General features: G+C 38.2%; 1 pseudogene; it reads left to right on the top strand.

Annotated features, from left to right (window-relative positions):
- Window positions 1–3,731: 3,731 nt before the first annotated feature.
- Window positions 3,732–4,675, top strand: LOC114696985 (annotated as a pseudogene).
- The last annotated feature ends 720 nt before the right edge of the window (window positions 4,676–5,395 follow it).

The following is a 5,395-nucleotide window of genomic DNA, read 5'->3' as shown; positions in this document are numbered from 1 at the left end:
TCCCATCTACTGTAAAAGAAAGCATCTCTGAAGATAGCTAAGTGAAGTACTGTTCTATGAGTATAGCAGAATGTTATTTAGAGTCATTTCCTTGCTATGTTCCTTAGTAGAACAATCTTATATGGTTTTCCCCTAGGCTCATAGCTTATCTAGTCTCAAGTTCTTGGCGAACAAAGCAGTTCCCACCATTGGTTCCATTTCCTGGAGTAGGCCTTAAATGCAATCAGAGAGTGATAGGTTACTCCCACAACATTTGTGCCATAGTTACACCAATAGATCATGTAGGCAGAACACCATCATTTAGCATGAATCCTAAATGGTCAGATGTCAGGGTGAAAGCTGAAAGATCAGAGAAAAAAAAAGAAACAAGTCACTAGAGAAACTTCTTACCACTACCAAATCCTCAGGCTGAAAGGAAGGTGAGATCCTATTTCCATGAATCCTCAGACTGCAAGCCTCTGAGTCATTGGTCAAAAGTCTGTTTCTAATTCCTGTCTCCTCACGCCTTATATGCCTTTCTCTGCCCAGCCAGTTTACTTCCTTCCTAGTGCTGGTAAATGATGTGTGTGCTTTCCAAATACTGGTAGCAAAGGCATGAGATCTCAAGTGCTGGGATTAAAGGCATATGACTTCCAAGTACTGGGATTAAAGGTGTGTGCCACCACTGCCTGGCTCTATTTCTCTCCTAGAATGAATCAATCTCATGTAGTCTAGGTTGTATTTGAACTCACAGAGCTTTATTTGATACATAATATATTACCACAATAGACTGCTGAATCTGGTTTGTTTTTCTTAATATAATTATCTCCAGTTCCATCCACTATCAGGAAAATTACATAATTTTATTTTTCTTCATGGCTCAATACTATGGTGATATTTTATTTGTGTGATAACAAATAAAACTTATCTGGGGATAAGATGACAGAGCCAGCCACTAGGTTAGACATAGAGGCCAGATACTGGTGGCACATGCCTTTAATCCCAGGACTTGAGATCTCATGCATTTGCTTGGGAAAGACACATGCCTTTAATCCCAGGGAGTGATGGCAGGAAACAGAAAGGTATATAAGGTGTGAGTAGCAGGAACTAGAAGCCTTTTAGCAACAGTTCAGTGGAGACACTTTTGGGTGAGGACTCAGAGGCTTCCAGTCTGAGGAAACAGGATCAGCTGAGGAGCTGGTGAGGTGAGGCTGGCCGTGGCTCGTTCTGTTTCTCTGATCTTTCAGCTTTCACCCCAACACCTGGCCCTGGATTTTTTTATTAATAAAACTGTTTAGCAATTCAGGTTTCACAATACAAAAGCATTTTGTATATTTTATTTTCCCATTCATCTACTGATAGACACCTACAATGATTCTGTATTGCTGGTATTGTGAATAGTGGTGCAATAAAAATTGAAGTGTTGAGCAGGGTGGCTACCCACCACCCCCACAGTTCCCCAGAGTTTTCTTGAGTGAGAGCAGCAGGAAATATTATAGAAGGATTTAGAGTGTGGAGATAAACAGGTAGAAAATAAAGGATAACCTCGAGAGGGCCTGGAACCTATTACAAAGGGCCCTGACTGTCTCTGTCCTAGGGTATTTATAGAAACGCCAAGGGGTGGAGCAAAAGACCTCTCCCCAGCACAGTCCAGTGCAGACCATCTCAGACACCTGCACTCAGGCTGGTGGTCTAATCATCCTCTCTATGCAGACCTGCTGGGTAAAGCCATGAGGAACCTGAAAATGGGCTCCCACATTGTTGGTATTCCTTAGAGTCCTTCAAGTATTTATCTAGGTGTGTCATAGCTAGATCACATGGTAATGCTAGATTTTTGAGGTACCTGATTTCCATAGTGGCTGCATTAATTACATTGCCACTTGTAGTGTTCAAAAGTTCCTTTATCTCTGCATCACTGTTAGCATTTGGTGATGTTTGCTCATTGATGATAGCTACTCTGGCTGTGTTGAGAAGAAATTTCAATGAAGTTTTGATTTTATTTCCCCCACTAGCATATCTCTTTATGTTTGGATTTCTTTCAAAAATATTCTGCGTGTATTTTCCTGAGAATGGATCTCTTACTTTATTTATCATCTTAAAAGGAAACAAATTCACTATTAGCTGAAAATATTTTTTTTTAAATTTTTCCTTCATTAGATGGAGTAAGTTTCCTTCCCTTCTATCATTTTAATGAGGAATTTTTAATCATGAATGGGCATAGCATTGCTTGTTTTTGTTTTTGTTCATTGTATTTATCTTGCTCTAATTGTATTTTCTTTCTTTAAAACCAGGTTTTCATTACCCATGATATATGGCAACTGATATCTTTGTGCTATTTATATTTTTTCATTTATTTATATGGTTTATGTATGTATGCATTTGCATGTGCATGTGCGTGTGCGTGTGCGTGTGTGTGTGTGTGTGTGTGTGTGTGTGTATGCACTGCCACTGTATAGACAAGTATGGGGATCAGAGGACAAATTGTGGGAGTCAATTCTCTCCTACCATGTGAGTTACCGGGGACTGAACTCAGGTTGTCAGGCTTGACAAGTGTCCTTACTTGCTGAACCTTCTCATTGGGCCTGTCTTATTATTTAAAGAGGTATTCTATTTGATTTCATTACTTAAAATTTGTTTTTACTGATGCATAAAACAAAAATTACATGTGTTAATGGAGTATTCTTCCTCTCTATTCTTAAGGCCTTCCAGAATCCTTTGTAATCTGGCCCTTTCAACTTTTCTACAGTATGTGGATAAAGCTGCAGTCATTTTATGATTTGGGCAGAATTTTCCTCACTATCTCTATAATTGTTTTTCTTGCTATTAAAGGATTAATGCATAATCTCTAGCTATTGCTCTTGCTTCCATCTCTGTCCTATGACACTTGAAGCCCATAAAAGGTTTAACTTTCTGTTGTTGGAGTTATGCATGAATGGAAATATATTTATGTTATTGATCTATAATGATAGTTAGAGAACATTGTCTTTATGATTATACTACTTAGTAATTAATTGGAGTTTAATGGCTCAATTTATGGATATTTCATATGAACTTGGACAAAATGTATGCTCTCTTGTTGGGTAGATGTGCTATAAAATTTTAATTTAGACACATAGATTTATTGTGTTTCTTAAGGCTTCTGTAGTCTTCCTAATTTTCCCTCTATTATTACTGTGTACAAAGAAAGGAATTTTGATATTTATAAATCAGAATTTGGAATTTGTCTTCCATATTCTATACATATTCCAAAGCTCTATAATTAAGTGCTTACACATTGTTACATACTCTGGTTGAATTGGCTTGTTATTAGGAGACAATTCCTTCCCCCACTATTTTTGTCCTGAGATCTACTTCAACTTTGTGAAGAGGGTTTATATAGTTCTGCCTTTCTTTATTCCTTTAAAAAAACTGAAAGTATTTTTTAAAAAATATTCAAAGTGCATGAATTTGTTTATACTATTAATTTGTTTATTGTTAAATTATTATTTTATTGGGATATTCACATTTCTTTTATTTAATATGTTTATTAATATAGTTTATTTTTGAAGCACTGTTATTTTTTCCAATATACCATGTGGATGCTCTAGAGTATGACATATACATTTAAATATTCTCACCACATAATAATGCATAATATATCATTGTAGGACTCTACTTATCACTTTAACAAATGTTATAAATGTCAAAATTGCTTGATAATTTTTATTTTTAATGTTTAGTTATCTCATAAAGAATTTCAAAGATCGGCATTTCCTAAATCCTCACTGGCTGGTGGCTGGAGATTTCAATCAAATCTGAAGGACTATGAACTTTTATTTAATAGGTTCTGTCTCGAGTGCCTGGAGACCAGGTCGTAGAAGAATAAGGGAGCTCTGAACCAGGAGTCATGGGAGCCAAACCCAAGCTCTACTAATTTTGTGGCAGAGGCAGGATGGAGTCCATCCGCTGGCTGCTGGCTGCGGCAGGAGTGGAGTTTGAAGAAGAATTTCTTGAGACAAGAGAACAACAGTATGAGAAGTTGCAAAAGGATGGGCGCCTGCTTTTTGACCAGGTCTCTTTGGTTGAAATGGATGGAATGCTGTTGACACAGTCTAGAGCCATCCTCAGCTACCTTGCCACCAAGTAAAACTTGTATGGGAAGGACCTGAAGGAGAGAGTCAGGATTGACATGTATACTGATGGCACCCTGGACCTGATGATAATGATCGCCTCTGTTCCATTCAAACCCCCTGAGGAAAAAGAGGAGAACTATGCTTTAATCGTGAAAAGAGCTAAAACCTGTTACTTCCCGGTCTTTGAAAAGATTTTAAAAGACCACGGGGAAGCTTTTCTTGTTGGCAACCAGTTCAGCTGGGCAGACATTCAGCTGTTAGAAGCCATTTTGATGGTGGAAGAACTCAGCCCTCCCGTGCCGTCCGACTTCCCTCTGCTGCAGGCATTTAAGACAAGAATCAGCAACATTCTTGCAATTAAGAAGTTTCTGCAGCCCGGGAATCAGAGGAAGCCACCTTCAGATGACCACTATGTTAAGGTAGTCAGGAACATCCTGAAGTTCTAGTGGCAGCAGGTGTTAGGCCACAGCAAGGATCCAATCGCAGCATCGCCATAGGCCAGCTATGGAGCAATCCAGAAGCAAAGGATAGATCCCAGAAGTCTTCGGCTGCAGTAGAATTATTTTTTAAGGGGTGTTACTTTTGTTTATGTTGCTTTCGTTTAACTCTATGAAGCTGTGTTACTGTGCCTGTGTAAAACTCCTGATGGTCTAATAAAGAACTGAATGGCCAATAGCAAGGCAGGAGAAAGGATAGGCGGGGTTGGTAGGCAGAATGTATAGAGGCAAAATCTGGGAGGAGAGCTAGATCTAGCAGCCAGAGAAGGAGGAGGGCTCCAGGGGCCAGCCACCCAGCTGCACAGCAAACCACAGAGAAAGAGTAAGATTTACAGAAGTTAGAGAACGGGGAAAAGCTCAGAGGCAAAAGATAAACGTGTTAATTTAAGGAAAGCTGGCTAGAAACTAAAACAAGCTAAGGCCGGGCATTCATAAGTAAGAATAAATTAAAAAAAAAAAAAAGAATTTCAAAAATCGCCTCCATGATTGCTTTGCAATTTCCTGGCTTCTGTGGGTATTTCAATGGAACATACATATTTGAAGCTTTGAAGCTAACATCTACAAGGAAGTATGCATCATTTATCTTTCTAGGTTTGGGTTAGGGCAGAGTAAAGAAGAAACTATACTAAAGACCTTTAGAAATAGTCATGTAGAAACCTATTAGTATGAAGCTTCCTAAAGATATACTAAAGGAAAATATTTTTAATTAAATAATTTTGTTGATTCATTCATAAACTTGTCATATTCACAGTTCTTTATTCTGTTTGAAAAATGTCTAACATTTTCTTTTCAATGAAGTCTTCTCCA

The sequence above is a fragment of the Peromyscus leucopus genome, chromosome X (assembly GCF_004664715.2).
Source record: "Peromyscus leucopus breed LL Stock chromosome X, UCI_PerLeu_2.1, whole genome shotgun sequence".
Lineage (NCBI taxonomy): Eukaryota > Metazoa > Chordata > Mammalia > Rodentia > Cricetidae > Peromyscus > Peromyscus leucopus.
Note: the sequence above shows the minus strand (reverse complement) of the source record. Positions and strands in the feature narration are given on the sequence as shown.